This window comes from Neomonachus schauinslandi, chromosome 1, assembly GCF_002201575.2.
Source record: "Neomonachus schauinslandi chromosome 1, ASM220157v2, whole genome shotgun sequence".
NCBI lineage: Eukaryota > Metazoa > Chordata > Mammalia > Carnivora > Phocidae > Neomonachus > Neomonachus schauinslandi.
In genome coordinates this window covers 23,785,353-23,800,509 of record NC_058403.1, presented here as the reverse complement: position 1 = coordinate 23,800,509, position 15,157 = coordinate 23,785,353, and positions in this window count along the sequence as shown.

Sequence of the window (15,157 nt, the reverse complement as noted above, 5' to 3'; positions counted from 1 at the left end):
AAGATTTTTTATTTATTTGAGAGAGAGAGAGAATGAGCAGGGGGAGGGGCAAAGGGACAGGGAGAAACAGGCTCCCCACTGAGCAGGGAGCAGGACCTGGGCCTCTACACTCAATCGACTGAGCCACATAGGCACCCCATCCTTTCTTATTTTAAAAGATTGTTATAATTGAGGTCAAGAGACCCTTGAAAATTTGGGTTATAATTAAATTAAAGATAAACTTAAAGACATAACTTTATTTTCCTTGAAGGTAAAATTAAAAGCACTATTTATCCTCTCTGTGGAAAACAAATTTTAGTAACACTACCCCAGTTTTCTTCTCTTAAGTATTCTACTGGACTCCTACATAATTTATTAATTTAACAAATAATTTTATTGAAAGCTTGGTATATGCAAGGAACTGTGTTAGGTTTTGAGTATAGAATCATGAGGACACAAAACATTTCTGCTTTCACAATTGTGATTAATGAAGGAAAGGGTGCTTATAAAAGCTTCAGTTTTTCATAATTTTCCCAGGGATTCCTTCCTGGACATTTGGTATTGTTACAGAATTTTTTTAGTTCCAAGGACACTTTTGGAAGGTAAATTATTTTGCTTCCTATTTTGTATTTGTACATAGCCAGGTTTTAATTTAATCAAAGGTTTTAATTTTTTATCCCTTTTTCATGTATTTCTACTCTTATTTGTATTATTTATTTTTTCTACTTCACCTGTCTTTATCCTGTCATTTTTTTCTAAATTAGCACATTAATTTTCAAATAGTCTTATTTTAATGTAATGTAAAATATCTGATTTTCAAATAGTCTTATATTTAATGTATTCATTTAAATTATAATTCTCTGGCTGCCTGGGGAGTAGTTAAGCATTGGACTCTTGATTTCAGCTCAGGTCATGGGTTGAGAGATTGAGCCGCGCATAGGGCTCCATGCTCAGGGCAGAGTCTGTTTGGGATTATCTCACTTCCTCCCCCTTTGCCCCTCCTCTGGCTCGTGTGTGCACACATACACTCTCTAAGATAAATATAAATAAATAATAATTCTCTTTCATTATAACTCTCATATAATTGCTGAACTTATAAGTATTGATATGTTTTATTTTTGTGTTTTCAATTGTGTTTCATATTTTCATATATATATCTTTCCTTTGATTCATGAATACCTTCTAAAACTATTTCTTTTCAATTTTAATTTCCAGTGAATGGAAAATTTTGATTCACAGTTATGTTCTGTTTTATAATTTTATTGCTTTGTGGTAAGGGATGTGGTGTGTGTTATATCAATTTATTGGTATTTGGAGAGTCCTTTTATTGCTCTGGTATATAGTCAGTTTTTATACTTTTTTCAATGTGTGCTTAAAAACCAATGAATTTTCAAGAACAAAATTTTGGAGAACAGGATTTTACACACATGAGAACACAAACACATACATGTGAGCAATTTGTTAATTGCATTGTCAAATCTTCTATATCTTTTTTAATGAAATTCTAGTCGTATATGTCAAAACCCTCACTATGACTTTGCTATGACCTTGCACACTGTGCCCTGTTAAACAGAATTTATGACTGCAAATATAATATTTGAAATTTAGTTTGCTCAATAGTCCTATTGTTTCTCTTTGTAACCTTGATCTTTGCCCAAATAACTGTTTTGGTAATTTACTCTCACATAGATTATATCACTAAATCATTACCTGTTCCACAATTCTACCTTTCAAGATTTATAACCCTCCCCCCAGCTATAATTTCACCTATCCATTTTACCTTCATCTTATTAGGGATGTCCCATTGTAAAACAAAGCTACTCTCTCTTTAACCCTGCTATTCCTGAGCCACCTCTGCTTCTAGAAGTATTTTAGAAGGCAGCCTCAAATACTTTCTACTTTTGCCTGGGTTTTAGGCTATTGATAATGTAGAGAAAAGGCAAACAACCATTAAAAAGTTATTTCATCTTAATCTCTTACTAAGCAATATACATCAATCTCTAAAAAATGATACAATCTAACATTTGATTGGATTTTGAATGCTATTATGATTACCTAATATTCCAAATTATTGATCACAGAAAAGTGGGCCAAACAGGACATTTCTGTTCCAGTTTTTTGCCCATTCCTGAGTTTTAAAATTTTCTATTTATTTATTTATTCATTCATTCATTCATTTATTATTTTTAATTTAAATTTTAGGTAGTTAACATACAGTGCAATATTGGTTTCTGGAGTAGAATTCAGTGATTCATCACTTACATACAATACCCAGTACTTGTAACAAGTGCCCTGTTTAATATCCATCATCCATCTAGTCCATCCCCCACCCATATCCCTCCATCAACCCTCAGTTTGTTCTCTATCATTAAGAATCATTTATGGCTGTTTCCCTCCCTTCTTTTTTTTTTTCTTTTCCCCCTTCCCATATGTTCATCTGTTCTTTCATACATTCCACATATGAGTGAGATCATATGGTATTTGTCTTTCTTTGACTTATTTCACTTAGCATATTACACTTTAGCTTCATCCATGTGGTTGCAAATGGCAAGATTTAATTATTTTTGATGGCTAAATAATATTCCATGGTGTGTGTGTGTGTGTGTATCACATCTTCTTTATCCACTCATCAGGCAATGGACATTTGGGCTCTCTCCATAGTTTGGCTACATTGATAGTGCTGCTATAAACATTGGGATGCATGTATTCCTTCCAATCTGTATTTTTGTAGTCTTTGAGTAAATACCTAGTCGTGCAAATGCTGGATCATAGGGTAGTTCTATTTTTAACTTTTTGAGGAATCTCCATACTGTTCTCCAGTTCTCCAGAGTGGCTGCACCAGTTTGCATTTCTGCTAACATTGCAAGAGGGTTCCTCTTTCTCTGAATCCTCTCCAACACCTTTTGTTTCTGTCTTAATATTAGCCATTCTGACAGATGTGAGGTGGTATCTCATTGTGGTTTTGATTTGGATTTCCCTGATGATGAGTGATGTTGAGCGTCTTTTCATGTGTCTGTTAGCCATATGGATGTCTTCTTTGGAAAAGTGTCTATTCATGTCTTCTGCCCATTTCTTAACTGGGTTATTTGTTTTTTGGGTGTTGAGTTTTATAAGTTCTTTGTAGATTTGGGGTACTAACCCTTTATCAGATATGCCACTTGCAAATTTCCTTTAAGATTCTCTTGTCGGAGGAACAAAATAAGGTTATTGTCATTTTTACTCTAGTTGAATTGGTTCTTTAGCTATATTATATATTTAAATAGGTGTTATAAAAAGTTTTATTTCAACTGAAATATTCAGTGCCAAGATGTGCTTTTACTTTCAATTAAGGAGACAACCTAGTATGTTTCCAATTTTTATTTCATATGTTCTGAATGATGGATGTCTTTTTCTGCTTAATTTAATGTCTTTTAGACAGTGCTTTGCAAAATTTCTTTAAAGAAATCAAAACAATTATCCAAATCTATATGAATAGTTCCTGAGGCTTTTATTTTGTCAGTCTGATATTCTCATTTTCACTAATAATTTTGCTTCAAACCACTAAATATTTTCCCCAAAGATACCTTTCATTTTAATATCCTTTTATATGAAAAATTCGTATCCATGTTAGTATTGTCATATAAAAAAAATTGGCAGGAAAGTAAAATGCTCTAAAATTACCTCATTATTCTTTCAAATCTTCTGTTTACTGTGCCAAAATGGTAAGAGAACTCTTTTCTTAGGTGGTCTCGGAATCAATCACAAATAAATTATTTAATCTCTCCTATTTTCTTCCTTTCTTCTTCCTTATTTACCTTTTCCTTTCTTCTCCCTAAATCAAAACTTTATCAGTGCTCTGCATTGAGGGTCACTTAAAATGGATTCAAAATATATAATGAGATTCTTGAATTCAATTTTCTTTTATTTATTTGTCTTCCATACACCCATTATGAGAAGTGATGACTAGTTTTCAGCTGTCAAAATAATATGATTTACAAATTTAAGTTTACTGACAACAATTTTTAATTTGCATTGGCAGTATGATTGGCATTAATATTAATATTTTTAAGACAACAAATGTTGGGAGGATAGATATTTCTTTTTTTTTCTTTTTCTTTTTTTTTTTAGAGAAACAGAGCATGAACAGGGAAGGAGCAAAGGGAGAGAGAGAATCTCAAACAGGCTCCATGCTCAGCGCGAAGCTGGATGTGGGGCTCAATTTCACCACCCTGAGATCAAGACCTGATCTGTAATCAAGAGTCAGACACTTGATTGTGACACAAGAGTCACTCAGGCACCCCAGGAGGATAGATATTTTTTTTAAAGATTTTATTTATTTATTTGAGACAGAGAGAATGAGAGAGAGAGAGCACATGAGAGGGGGGAGGGTCAGAGGGAGAAGCAGGCTCCCTGCCGAGCACGGAGCCCGATGCGGGACTCGATCCAGGGACTCCAGGATCATGACCTGAGCCGAAAGCAGTCGCTTAACCAACTGAGCCACCCAGGCGCCCCGAGGATAGATATTTTTAACCTAAAGGTGACACAGAAAGACACTGAATCTCCATCAGTCGTTTCTCAAATTTTAAATTCCTCACTCCCTTTAAAAATACAATCATGTTTCTTAAGGCAAGTAAATAGTAGTCAATTATAATCTTTTAATAAGATTATGCCTAAATTAAATGTAAAAAACATAGCTTCCCACACTTTAAATGACACTAATTTCATACATGTACATATGTCCCTTTGTGTCCTAAACAAGCACATATGATGTCCTCCATTGATCTCCAACTCCTAGTATTAATGCCTTTTGTAATCTCTTCTTGAGTGTGGGCTCAGGCTAGTAGTTGGATGCTGGTCAATATATCACAGCAGAAGTAAAAGGTTACCATTTCCATGATTAGGTTATATAAGAATGAATTTCTCTGATGGTGCATACTATTCAATACTAGGAATGTATCCTCAAAGATCCTTGCTGGATCATTCCCATGAACATTCTTTCCCTGCTCCTAGTAAGGAATGGTTATATATAATTTAATAGTGAAACTAACAAGAATGAATAGATGCTTACTCATTCTACTATAAAATATACTCCTAATTTGTCAATTAACTCCCAACCTGAGTCTGTTCACAGTCCAAGAGACTATCATAGAGGAAGGTTTATTTCAATGTAGATACTCAGAATGTTTCATAGTCTTCCTATAAGAAACTGAAACAATTTTCTAAGTGTGCTCTCAGTAAAAGAAAACACTCGGACATGCAGTGATCTTTAGAATAGCAGTTCTTTATTATGATGGATTCTAGGGGCCCCCCATCGGCTAGTGAGGATGTAAATAATAATTGGTATGTTATTCATGTCTGCTTCATGGTGAGCCCAGGGGTACCTAAAACTAAAATAATCCCATGATATTCTCTCCAATCTGGAGAGTATTTGAAATGGATAATCTTGCAACAGGAAAAACCACTCACAGTGGTTCCCAGACATTTGTAGTATGGATTTTATGGTGAAAAAAACCCAACAAAAACAAATAAAGCCCATTAAATTCCCTTCCTCTAACAATACAGTCAATAAAAATAATTGCCTTCTTCTAGGGAATTACAGATATTAGCAACTCAATCAAACACTTGAAAGAAGCCCTGGTATGGATTTCTATTTCTTCTCCTTATTTTTCAGTTTGTCAGTTTGACTGGTAAGGAAGATGACAAATTCTAGTCCTCATCTCAGTTGACCTTTCAGCAGTTTTTATCATAGTTAATATTCCTTCATCCTTGAAACACTATTTTCTGATGTCTTCTTGAATCCCGTACTTCTTGGTTTTCCTTCTACTTCTTACATTATTCCTTTTTATCTTTCTCTGTTTCCTCATAATTTATCAATCCTCTGATTTTTGACCAAGCTTTATTCTTCTGCTTGCTTTTTCCTCCATCAGAACTCTATCTTCTGGTGTTTCATCCCACTTGATGGCTTTAGTTGCCATCCACATGTTAATAACTCCCAAATTTGTAACTTCAGGCCACTCCCCTTCTCTAAATTCCAGAAGTGTATATTCAAATTCCTACTACAGACCTTCACTTAGATGTCCAATTTGCAACTCAAAATTCTCATGTCCAACAGTGAACTCCTGATCTTCACTATCCCCACTCCAAACCTGCTTTTGCTTGGTTTTCTTTTCAGTCAAGGATGACAATTTCATCATTCCCTTTACTCATTTACTCATGGAAAAACCTTGGAATTCTTGACCTCATTTCTCCTCTCACATACTATATCCAAAGTGTCAGTAAGTATGTTGGTTCTATCTAGATAACTAAAGTATTTCCTGAATTCTGTTGCCTTTCTCTGCTCCACTGCTATCATCCTGATCCTGGTCATTATTATCTTTCATCTGTATTTTCTGAGACTCCTAACTGTTTCTAATCTTTGCCTTCCACTTCAGGGTCTTATTTATTGTCTATGTCCTCACCATGACCCCCCTGTTCACATTCTTCAGTCCTTTGGCCACTGTCTCCATAAGAACCATTCCCACTTCAATATTGCCTGTCTTCCTACTCTACATTTTTCCTTAGCAATGACTACCATCTGTCATACAATGTTTTATTTATTTTCTATATTCTTACAGTAGAATGAAAACTACATAAAGTATTATACTTTTGTTATTTAGCTGTTTCAAAACCCACACTTAAAACTGTGGCTAGCATGCAATACAACAATTTTGTTGAACCCATTATTACAACTTAAAATACTTTCGAATTTAAAAAAATGAATTTACAATGATAAATTTCCCCAAAAAAGAGCAAAAATTGCTGATTTAATTTTAAATCGTCCTTGCTTTCTGAGCAATATGAGTGTTTACAGATGCCCTGTTACAAAATTTTAGTCTGTATCTTGTAAAGAAAAAAATTTATATTAGCTGCATAGCTATTTTTGAAGACTTTATACTGTATGGTTTTCTTTATTTCCTAGTGCTCAACTCTGTTTCTTTTTTCCCTCTTTGATCAACTATTACAATTGTTTTTAAAGCAATGTTGAAAACCTGTGGAGTAGTAAGCATTTTTCTCAAGTTAGAGGTAAGATTTTCTATTTTATCAGTCAGTGCCAGTCCCAGTTGCTATGAGATATATTTCAAAGCTGATATGTAAGCCTATGTATATGCTACCTGAAAACTGCATTTGCCTTTTTTTCAAATGGAATTTTTCTGAGTTTAAAATGAACTAATTTTAAATATCCTGCCTAGATACAATTTCAAAGATGCATACTTATTACCCTCATGTGAAAATGGAAAGCAAAAGCATGCAGAGTATACAAAAGTGTTACCTTTTAAAGTACTTTTTCATTCTACTTTTACCTTTTTAAGAAATGATTCCCTGTGGTTATATAGAAAAAGTGAATATCCCAACACAGTAAGATTCAGTAAGATGCAAAAAAATTATTCTAGGCATTCAACATCTGTCTCTTTGTAGGCTTTCAAAATAATTATGTAGGTATCTCCAGCATTGCTTTTCATTTGGTAGGTTTTCTTCAAATTTAGGTACACTGCACTGAGTTTTTTACCAGATGGCCATTTGTCAGTGACTTAGTATAATGTTGATTTAGAAAAATGTTTGCCAATGCATAGTCAATGCCAGAAATATAAATTTCAGAGTTGCATAACATGTGATAAACTGAAATTTGCATATGGTAAAGAATTAAGAAATAAACAGCAATGCTTAATTTTTTATTATTCTGTTCGGAAAGTTAAATGTTATATAGACATAAATTAGGATAATTCTGTTAACTATGAAACAAAATTGGACCTTGTAATTTAGGGGTCAAGATATAAATTCAAATATCCTATAATCCATGTATCTGTATCTGTATTTATATCTATATAAATTGTATATCTAAATATCTTACAACCTAATTGAATACAATTATCTCTTTTCTGGCACAAATAGACATTTGACTTCAAGCAGATGTATTAGTCTAAATTAGCTAGGCTTTACTGTAATAATCTCATGATTTAAATAAGTAAGTTTATTTTTTTGTTCATTCTACATGTCTTGTTATGTATTGTCAGGGAGCCTTCATTAATGTGGCCAGATTTAGCAAATAAAAATAAAAGGTACTCAGATTTAAATTTCAGATGAACAATGAATACCTCTGTAGTATAAATATATCCCATGCAATAAATGTCCCCAAATAGTGTAAGTATAGGATATACTTCTACTAACTTTGTTGTTGTTATCTGAAAATCAGATTTTACTAGGCATTCGGCATTTTATCTGACAACCCTACCCTTGATAGTCACTCAAGGAATCAGGCTAACAGAACAGCCATAATCCCAGACATCGCTGGTTTTACCAGCGGGAAGGGGACCTTGGAGTTTCCACATTAGAGGACAAAATGTCAGATATCTCAATCTCATCACATTTTCTTTTTCTTGTGCCATTACAGACTATCCAGGAGAGTGTTAAATTTTTTTCCCCATCTCCTAATTTACATAAATTAATTCAGCCCCCCCGGAAGTCCTCCACAGGTTTACAACCAGTATATAATCATACTTCTTGGGATAGTACATTGAGAAGAATATGCTTCAATATAATTATATTTTTAAATTAAAAGTGAAAATATATTTTTTTCTACCCTAGTAAGTATGGTTAAGAAATATATAAAGCTTTTGGTCAAATCTATGTGATTATATGCCATATTCATTAAAGGGAATTTTTGAAATGACATAATTATACCAAATGTGTAAGTAAGTATAAGTATAAATGTATTAAGTTTAAGAACAAGATAAAATAAAATAGGGTGGGTAGACATCTTGGCTAATAAGAAGAAACGTTGCTGGAATAATCCAATTGTGCTTCTTTTTTAAAACTGTTACTGAAAACTATTTACAGTGTCCCTATGTCTATTTTAATTTAGAAAAAGTCTTGCATTAGAAAGATTTAGATGCATCTGTTGTTCTATATTTCTTTAACATTTCTTAAGAAAGATAGCTTGATATTGATTATATATTGTCAATCTCTTCCATAAGAGAAATATCAAATTATGAATTTATTATAAACAGCTACTTGAACTTAATAACGTATATTATCTCTACATTTGAATAGTAGAGCAAATTAGGCTCATTTCAATGATGGATATTTTGATTGAGTTTGGGGGCTATATTAGAGAATTTTTTTTTTTAATATTCAAATGTGATTAAATCTGAATGTGCTGTTTAGTTTGGGATGTTGAAATACTGGCATGCATGAAGAATACAAGTGATGTAAATAAACAGAATGGGTTAACCAACATTCCAAGGATAATTTAAAGTATGTTTGTAATTTGCTCTTTCATTGGAAACACATTCCTTAATGTTTTTATTTGTTTGTTGTTGCATGGAAATGGAGAATTTAGCTTATGGCTCAGAGAACTCGCTGTCCCTGAATTTGGAATTTCTATAGGCCTCTTTAGTTTTAAGGGTGCTCTAGTATTATTGAGTATTACTAAGTGGGGTGATAAGGATTTAAGACTTCTCTGCTTTAGGTTCTGAAGATATTTGCTATCTTTGTGAGTAGTAATTTTTGGATTATTAATTTTGTTAAAAAAAAAAAAGAAGGCATGACTCTGGAACATATGCTTCCTTTTATCTCTTAGTCCATTTCTACTGCTATAACAAAATACCACAGACCGGGTAGCTTATAAACAACAGAAATTTCTCTCTCACAGTTCTGGAGGCTGGAAAATCCAAGATTGAGGCAGCCGCAGATTTGGCAAATGATAAGGGCCTGCTTCCTGATTCATAGACAGTGTCTTTTTGCTGTGTCCTCACATGACAGAAGGGGAGACAGAAGTCTCTGAGGCCTCTTTTATAAGGACATTGATCCCATTTATCCACCCTTAGGAATTAATTACCTCTTAAAAGCCCCACCTCCAAACCCATCCTACTGGGGATTAGATTTCAACATGTGAATTCTGGGGAGATTCAAGCATTCAGTTTATAGCAATCTCTTACTGTAAATACAATTTCCCATTATTATTAATAGCAATTATTTATATTTGGGGGCTATATTTGATCTTTAAAACCTTGTTGTTAGTATTAAAGTATCTGTAAACCCAGTGCAAGTTTTAATATACATATTCTTTGATTCCTTAACATCCTATTATGCTTATCACAAAATAAAACAATTATTTACCAGAGACTATATGACTTGATTGTGTTTTCATTGTAGGTTATAAGCAGGCACCTCTTATTATTATTGTGATTATTGACATTATCAACATTGTGGGAATCGAGGCTGTGGAAAATCAAGAGAAAGTTGGTACAGTAGAAGTTCTACCAATAAAAGAACTCTACATCTACATCCACATGTCTTACACAAACCATGAACAGTTGTTAAGATTAAATTGTTAAGGGTACCAATTAAATATACAGAACACAAAATAAGTACTAACTAGTGTTTTACTATCCATTGTCTCTGTCCTAGTATTTTTACTGGCAACCATAAAAAGGGTTTGTATCCTACCAGACTTAAGAAAAGAGGAAGGGTAATTTGCACAAACTTGGGAAAGCCATCTAGACTAATTACACCTGTTTTATGATAACAGAGGATAAAAAATATTTAAATAAATATATTTTATCAATTCATTTGAGATACATATTTCTTTTTTTTTTAAACACATTTCTTCTTTTTTTTTTTTTTTAAAGATTTTATTTATTTATTCATGACAGACAGAGAGAGAGAGAGAGAGAGGCAGAGGGAGAAGCAGGCTCCCGAGGAGCAGGGAGCCCGATGCGGGACTCGATCCCAGGACCTTGAGATCATGACCTGAGCCGAAGGCAGACGCTTAACCATCTGAGCCACCCAGGTGCCCTGAGATACATATTTCAATGGTTAATATTGCAATGAACTGGCAACTGATGACAGCTTAAAACAGTATTCTAGAATGCCATTCTAGCTTACATAATTCTTTCATAGATGTTCAGTAACAGCATTCCAAAATGCTCTCCAACAAAAGAAATGGCATTAAAAATTTAAAAACTTTACCACCACGGCATCTGGGTGGCTCAGTTGGTTAAGTGTCTGCCTTCGGCTCAAGTCATGATCCCAGGGTCCTGGGATCGAGCCCTGCATCGGGCTCCCTGCCCAGCGGGAAGCCTGCTTCTCCCTCTCCCACTCTCCCTGCTTGTGTTCCCTCTCTCGCTGTGTCTCTCTCTGTCAAATAAATAAACAAAATCTTAAAAAAAATAAATAAAAACTTTACCACCCATAATCTTTACCACAAATCTGAGAAATACAATTCATAAAAAGGTGTGGTCTCTATTTATAGATTAGTAAATCAAAACCAAGAGACAGGCTAGAAGCCTTGTTGAAAAAACAAACATTATTTAATAAGAAATGATCATTAAAATAGTCGTGTTATATGATTTCCATCCCTGGAACTAAATTTGAATATGTCCTTGTAAAATAACTCCAAGAGTTTTCATATGAACTCTAAAATAGAATTGAAATTATATTTCAGGTAATTATTTAGCAGAGAGTAGTTTACAATAATTTTCTAGGAAAATAAAAGAAAGAATAAATATTGCCTGAATTATACAGATAAGTTAGTTCATTTGATATTTTTATTTTATCACATGAAATGGTTTTTAAAAAAACATTTTGTAGGGCGCCTGGGTGGCTCAGTTGGTTAAGCGACTGCCTTCGGCTCAGGTCATGATCCTGGAGTCCCTGGATCGAGTCCCGCATCGGGCTCCCTGCTCAGCGAGGAGCCTGCTTCTCCCTCTGACCCTCCCCGCTCTCATGCTCTCTCTATCTCATTCTCTCTCTCAAATAAATAAATAAAATCTTTAAAAAAAAAACATTTTGTACAGTCTGAGCCTCTTTCCTCTATTTTCTCATTTTTAGAGCATCAGAAAAATTGTTATTCTATAAAGAATCCTTTATATTTAAATACAATGGTCATTTCTCTATTTCTATGAAAATTGCTTTTACCATAATTCCATATGGGGTTTCTATTTACCTGCTCATTTCCATTCTGTAGCTGCTCCTAGGAACTTCTAAGGCAGATCTGTCATTTCCAGCTATGGTTGGCAGGTTTTAATACAGGAGAATCTGGGGACTACAGCAAAGCAAACAAAGCTTCACGTAGAAACAGTCATTAAATGATAAAAGGCATATGGTTAAGAAGTACAGTCGTTCCCTCCTACCTGCCATTTCATTTTCCATGGCTTCAGTTGCCCATGGTCAACCGTGGTCCAGAATTAGGTGATCCTGCTTCTGATACATTATCAGAATGCTACATCCCAATGCTTATGTCATTCACCTCACTTCATCTCAACATGTAAGCATTTTGTTATCTCACTTCATCACAAGAAGAAGGATGAGTACAGTACAATAAGATATTTAGAGAGAGAGACTACATTTATATAACTTTTATTACAGTATATTGTTATAATTATATTTTTTCATTAGTTGTTCATCTCTCACTGTGCTTAATTTATAAATTAAACTTTATCACAGGTATGTATGTCTAGGAAAAAACATGACATACACAGGGTACTGTACTATCCATGGTTTTCAGCATCCACTGGGGTCCTAGAACCTATCCCTCACAGATAAGGGAGAAATACTGCAGTAGAGACATGTTCATGGTATTTAGGCAGGAGAAATGACTTGACGAGGTGAAAGGTATAAAGGAATAAAAAAGGAGAGGCATATTAAGAAATGTTACTGGATTAAGTTTTCAACATTTGAAAATTTTTGTCTATTTTTATATTTTGTATAAATAGAAATTTTTAAGTATTATTTGTATTTATAGTTTCTTGAACTATTCTTTGACAATAACACCATTCTGTGATTGAAACAAATTGTCACAGCTTCAGGAGCATGTATAATGCCTTTTATTCCAGGTGATTGCTTGGAGATGCTAAGACCTGAGCCTTTGGGGAGGTTTTGTCATCTCTAGTCACAAACATTAAATCTCTGTTGAGTGTTTAGAACCTTAAATTTTGGCTTACTTGGTGGAAGGCCCGATAACTGAGTTTCCATAAAAAGTGCCTGGAAGATGAAACAAATTGAGGTCAAAGATTTATCTTTTATCTGAGAAATGAAAAGGCATAATTTATTTAAGTGGAAATTACATAACACAACTATTTTAATGATCATTTTCTTATTAAATAATGTTTGTTTTTTCAACAAACATATGTTTTTGTACAAAAAAGGCACATAAATATGTATTTACTTATACTGGTTAAATGTTTTCAATAACTACTGTCAATATATGCAAAGCAGTGTGCTAGATACTGGGAGTCTTCTTTTGAGCAAGCATTTGGATTTACTGCCTTTTGGGCTTACATCTCAGTTGGGAAAATTACAATTAGGGTTTCATAAAGGACAATATGAGAGAAGGCCTCAGGTAGCAAAGAATAGGTTCAAATAATAGAAGACTCTGTGACTAAAATACAAACAGCAAAGAGAGGAGAATAGACATGGGATGAAAAGTGGTCTTCAAACTTTTTTTGAATACACACCTTATCTTTTAAAACTAAGTATCCACATAAATATTTTGTACAAAAAAGGCACATAAACATTTATTTACTTATACTGGTCATTGTCTAAGTACAAGCACTAGTAGTATATGTTATCAAAATATACTAATGTAATAAAATTTAATACAATGGAATAAAATAAAGGAGACAGTAGGAACTTGTATGTTAAATATGCATAATACTAAATTTAATATATTTCTCAATTTAAAAATATAGAGTTTAATTGTTTTCTTTCAGCCCTAGATGGATTATTTTTGTTCCCTTTTGTTGCATAGAGACCAGAGGGGTAGAGCAAGGAGAGAGATCATGCAGATCTTTCTAATCCAAGTAACTACTGTGACTTTATTCCATTTGCAATAGAAACCCCAGTGAAAGTTTTAAAACACTGAAATGAATAAACTGATTTGCATTTTCAAAGTAAAAATGCTGACTCCTGTGAATGATACATAAAATAAGTTTAAGAAGGGAGACAGGAAAATAAGTTTAGTAGCTCTTGCAGAAATTTAGTTAAAACAAGAAGAAAACTTCAAGGAAGGGATGTTGGCCATAAAAATGGAGAGAAGTACAAAAAAAAAGTCATCAACAGAGAAGGTAAAAGAGTCAGGAATTGATGTTATATGTGATGTTCATAACATATGAGGAGAAATAAAATGGATTTGAGAATTGTTGAATATTTGCGCTGTTGGCTAAATTTTTAAACAAGCAGGAAATACCAGGCCAGAATCAATTTCCTAGAATGAGATCGAGTGAGGAGGAGGGAATATTAGTTCTGTTTTACACTTGTTAGTTTTGGGATGCCAATTAAATATCCTCATGCAGCTCTCCAACATAGATAGATAAATGGATCTGAGGATGCAAATTTAAATCAACAGGGCTTCTGGACAAAGATGGAAATGCAAATCCAAACCAAAATGAGACCCTACCCCACAGCTGTTGGGATGGCTGATAACAGAAAGACGAGAGACAACAAATGCTGCAAGGAGGGGGATACGAGGGAATCCTTGCACACTGTTAGTAGGATGCAAACTGGTATACATCTTTTTCATTTTTACTTACATTTTCTAGAAAAGTGATCGTTTTTGTTTTTTTATTATGTATGGGATTGGGTCTGAAAGGTTATGTGAATTTTATATTTGTATGTCTAAGGAGAAAATATAAATGTTAAGGCCCCAAGAGTTTAGAGATGTTGTGCCTTATATCCAACCCCAAAGATTTAGAAACTGCAAGAAACATTATAATCTATGTCCATAAACTGTCTGCCTCATGTTGACCTGATGTTCCTTGTGCATTCCCTCTGATAAAGCATGTTAGTAATTCCTCCTTTTAAATTAATATTTTATATTTAATATATGTCTTACAATATAAATTATATATTTATAGTAAAAATAGGAGAATTTGGAATGTAACAACAAATAAGATAGTTACAAAAATTAATCTATGATTTTTCCCAGGACCCAATCCATTAGTTTTTGCATTTACTTAAATAACCACAGAGGAAGCGGTCTCCTAACATTACATCTCTGTAATTGATAGATTGAAGTTCCACTTCTCAGTCTCTGAGGTAAACCAATATCCACTTCTCGCCAATATCCAGTTCTCCTTTTTTTTTTTCCTGTGTCCGTGTGTAAGACTGATTTGTCTGGCCAATATAATATGAGCATAGGAGATATGTGACATTTTGGACCCAA